The sequence below is a fragment of the Galeopterus variegatus genome, unplaced genomic scaffold (assembly GCF_000696425.1).
Source record: "Galeopterus variegatus unplaced genomic scaffold, G_variegatus-3.0.2 Scaffold7320, whole genome shotgun sequence".
Taxonomy (NCBI): Eukaryota; Metazoa; Chordata; class Mammalia; order Dermoptera; family Cynocephalidae; genus Galeopterus; species Galeopterus variegatus.
The window spans coordinates 34,037-39,196 of NW_007733431.1; positions in this window are offsets into that span (position 1 = coordinate 34,037).

Here is a 5,160-nt window from a genome sequence, read left to right on the forward strand (position 1 = left end):
TTTTTCCCTCTTCTAATTCTTTTTATTAAAGAATAACTCAAACATATACAAAAGTGGAGAGGGGTGTCATGAGCCCCACAGCCCCCATCCAGGTCCCCACTTGCCAGCTGTCAGCTCAGGCCAGTCCTGTTGTCCTGCCCTTCCCCACCACCCTAGGGCAAACCCAGACATTGTTCAATCCCTTTGTGTCCTTTAGATAAGGATTCTTTGGGTAAAACACACCGCACGTTGCCCCAACACTATCAGCCCACCAAAAAACGTCATCAGTAAAGACCCTTTTGCTGTGCTTGCTAGGAATGACCATCCCAGCTGGCCTCCCTCATGGTGTGAGGGCATTTTCAGCTGGGGCAAACGGCTCCAACGTCTGGCCTTATCTGGGCACGGCTGGCCATGTCACGCCTTTGGGCACAGCTCCGTGTGATCATGGTAGGACAGATTGCCTGGTGGTGATGAATGTGAGGTACATAAGAGGCTATTAGAGATACTTCCCATTTCACGAAGTGCTTAATTTCAGTGAGACTTGCATGTTTACATGATAGGAAAACCAAAATATATTTTGGTTTTTATGGAAGCAAAACTAAATATACAAAGATGTCACTTTTTATCTCCATAAACAAAAGACAGCCACCAAATTAACGAGAGGGCTAACACTGCCTCTTCTGTGGACTGAGTTTTCAGAAGCTCAGCATAACCGATTACTGCCCATACCTGCGGTTTCGGACAATCGCATTTATGCTGTTGTGGCATTGGGCTGCGGTTCTGTTTCATAATCTCCTCTATCCTATCGGGCTCAAATTCCTCTAAGCATGCACAAGGGTTGTGGGTCAAGTGGGCACTGAGAATTTGTATAAATAAGAAAAAACCAGCAAAGTCCTGGAAAGCGATATGACCCCTGCAGAGGGTGCTTTTTGTTTCTGAAGGGGTTGGAAAAACATTTAAGTCTCATTGACAGGCCTTCTGAGGAGGTATGTAGGGAAAGTGAAGGAAAACGGTCAGAGCCCCTCAGATGTTCAGAATCTTGCCGAGCATTTGATGTAAATATTCACATGCGCCCAGGTGTTCCTTGGTTTTTGTCCAATATAATTGTGCATGTGCACCCAGGTGTCCTGGGTTATGGACTTAAGTGGAAAGGAGGAGTGGCTCTGATCCATGGGGCCCCCCACCCCCAGGATGCCCCTGCAGGGGCCAGGGGAGGCTGCCACCACTGCTGCTGCTGGATCTGTAAGCTGCTGAAGAAGCTGAGGACTGAGCTCATGTCGTCTGCCAACGGCTCCTGAAGTCTTTTCCCAATTATCTACCATGGACCTGCGTGTGGGGGGTCTGGGGACCCAGCCTATACAATGGGTTTGAAGGGTCTGTGGGTCCTAACCCCTAGCTCCAACAATACAAATGGAAAACTTAGTGAAACATTGTGGCTTTAGTTGAGTCGCCTAGCTTTACACTTGGCTTTGTTAGCAGGGGTCCGACAATAACCCCAACCAGACAATTGGTGTAGCTATTGCTATAACCTGACACGGTGGAGGAAAGAGCCTGGAGCCAGAATTTGGGAGGTTCAAACTTGGGTCAGGTTCACCCAGTGTCAGAGTGTGTCTGTAACCCTCCCCCTGGTGGACGTTTGAGGGATTCAGCTCAGTGACTGCTCCCTCACGCGCTGAGCTGGTGGGTTAGAGGGGGCATGGGGGACACCACCCTGCTGCTTGGTCGATGGCCTTGATTCTGTCAGACTGAGGACTGAGCACTTAGAAAAGCAAAGCACACAGATCTTCCCCCAGCCCCTCCTTCCTCTCCCTCCAGAGCCCCAAGTGATGGCCAGAGGGGAAGCAGCTCCTTAAAGGACCCTTTGATGAACTGCCCATCTGCTGCAGCTGACTGAAACCTATCACGTATTTTAACACTAAGTTCACTTTTGGGCAATCAGGGGAGAGCCTGCCTAGAACTCTGGGTTGAAGCCATTGCCTCCCAAAGAGGCCGGAGCTAGTGCTTTCTTAAAGGAATTATCTCTAAAAATAAAAACAAACCAAAACCAGTACCTGGAGAAGTATTAATCTTCCTGAGTCAGAACTAGGTTTAAATCAGCAAGGAGGGAAAAGAATCCCAACAGCCCCAATAATGACGCTTTTACTACTGAGAGACCTCTTCCTGTCTTTGCAGTTTGTTCTCTAAGCCTGTGCGGCCTCTGATCCCCACCCCCGCCATGTGGTCCAGTGTCCCCATTAACCTGTGCACACACCCTCGACTGCTTTGCCCTTACCAAACCCAGTGACTCTATCTACGCCATTTCTCCCATGTTCTTGTCCATTTATGGGGTGCCCCAGGGATGCTGCCTGGCGTCTTAGTCCATTTTTGCAGCCTGGGCAACCATCCCTGGCCCTCTGCTAGGCCCTCCAACCTGCAGTACCTCCACCAGCCCTTAAGCCGGTCCTGGGGCCATTGGTGGAGAACTGGCCAGGCTCCCACCCCTCCTTGTCCCTACCCCCCACTCCCCCCTCTCTAGCCACTTGGGAGGAGAAAGGGTATAAAGTAAGGGAAATCATAACTAAAGCCAAAATGTTTGTTATTTTAGTTATTATTTTAGTTATACTAAGTTTCCATTTACATTGTCAGAGCTAGAGCACAGACCCTTCAAACCCATTGTACAGACTAGGTCCCCAGACCCTTCACAAGCAGATCCATGCTAGGTAATTGGGAAAGATTCGGGGAGTTGTTGGCAGACGACACGAGCTCAGTCCTCAGCTTCCTCAACAGCAGCAGCTTACAGGTCCGGTGGTAGCCTTGTGGAGGGTCCCAGGGGCACTAGCAGCAGTAGCGGCCTCACTATGGCCCCCCCCCCCCCCCCCCCAGGGGCATCCCGGAGGGGAGTGAGGCACCAGTTATTATTTTAGTTATACTAAGTTTCCATTTACATTGTCAGAGCTAGAGCACAGACCCTTCAAACCCATTGTACAGACTAGGTCCCCAGACCCTTCACAAGCAGATCCATGCTAGGTAATTGGGAAAGATTCGGGGAGTTGTTGGCAGACGACACGAGCTCAGTCCTCAGCTTCCTCAACAGCAGCAGCTTACAGGTCCGGTGGTAGCCTTGTGGAGGGTCCCAGGGGCACTAGCAGCAGTAGCGGCCTCACTATGGCCCCCCCCCCTCACCCCCCAGGGGCATCCCGGAGGGGAGGGAGGCACCATGGGCCAGAGCCACTCATTCTTTATGTTTAAGTCATAACCCAGGACACCTGGGTGCACATGCGCAATTACACTAGACAATAACTAAGGAACACCTGAGTGCACGTGCCTATTTACATCAAATGCTTGGCTAGATTCTGAACATCTGCAGGGCCCTGACCATCTTCCTAACAAAGGGTCTCCCTGCTGGGCTCCAGCGACTCCCTTCCCTCTTTGGCACCACCAGATTTTCCCTTTACCGCATCATTCCAATGGGCATTGATGTGCTGCAGTTCCTCCCATTAAAAACAAAACACCTCTCTGCACCCCATGCTTCCCCTCATCTATAGCTCCATTTCTCTGCTTTCCTTTACAGCAAAACTCCTGGAAGGAATGCAAATACTCATCAACAGAACTCTTGTCCTCCTCTGTCCCTGCATCCCACAAAACCTGCTTGCAAGGGATACTCCATCACTAAATCCATCTGCCAGCTCCTGTACCATCTCCCTCCACCCTCAGCAGATCACAAACTGGAAACTCCCTCTCCAGGCCCTCTGTAAGGAAAACGGACAAATGCTCAGGCTCCCTCAGCTGTTTGGAGTCTTGCTGAGCATTACCTAACCTGTTTACCGTAAACACGTTAACTGCGCACGTGTGCCCAGTTATTTCTTGGCTATTGTCTGATGTAATTGTGCACGTGCACCCAGATGTTCCTTGGTTATCTGACTCATACTCAGATATCCCTGGGTTGGCTAACTTAAGTATAAAGGAGGAACGGCTCTGATCCACAGTGCCCCCAGGACTCCCCCCCTCCCCAGCAGGCCACCAGGCTGCTGCTGAGGAGGCTGGGGGCTGAGCTTGCATCTAAATGGAGCATATCAACCTTGCCAATGGCTTCCAGGATCTCTCTCCAATTACCCAGCTCATGACCTGCATATCGGGGGTCTGTGACCTGACCTGCACAACAGGTTTAAAGGGTCTGTGAGGGTCCTGACACCCTCTCACCTTTCAGGCTGGCTCCTCCCCATTTGTGACTTCTAGTTCATGCTTGGGCATCCCCTCTGCCTTAGCAATGGCTCCCTGAGTGACTCTTGTGCTTCACAGATGTAAATGCTCTGTCTGCAGCAACAATGCCCAGCTTCATATCACCCACCTGGGCCACCTCTGTGAGGTGGCTATCCAACTGCCCACCCAGCGTTTCCATCTGGGGGCCCAGCAGGCATCTCAAATTTAACATGTCCAAAGTCACCCCCAAACTACTAATCTTCCCCTGAGCCCCACTGCCCTGCCCTGGCCTTTCCTAATTTGGTTAAGGATAACTCAGTCCTTAGAATTGCTTAGGCCAAAAAACCTCGAACTTCGATAAAACGGACGAATTCCTGGAAAGACACAAACCACTGAAACTCACTCAAGAAGAAATAGACAATCTGAATAGATCTCTAACAGGAAGAGAGATTGAATTAGTAATCAAAAAACTACCCATAAAGTCCAGACTCAGATGGCTTTAACATTAAATCCTACCAAACATTTAGAGAATTAACACCAACTCTTCAAACTCCCCCGCCCCCCCAAAAAAACCAACCAAACAAACAAAAAACAAATGGAAGAGGAAGGAATACTTCCAGCTCATTTCATGAGGCCTGACACCCAAACCACACAAAGACATCACAAGAGAGCCACAGGCCAATATCTATTATGACTATGGACACAAAAATCCTCAACAAAATAGTAGTAAACTGAATCCAGAAACTTATAAAAAGAATTATACACCATGACCAAGTGAAATTTATCCCAAGAATGCAAGGATGGTTCAATATGAAAAAAATAAATGTAACACACCAACTTAATAGAACAAGGGAAAAAACCCCACATGATCATCTCAATAGATGCAGAAAAAGCATTTCTCCGGGCCGGCCCGGTGGCGCACTGCTGCAATGCGCCGCTTCGGAGTGCCGTGGCGCTCCCGCCGAGGGTTCGGATCCCACATACAGACCGGTTCCCGCTCAC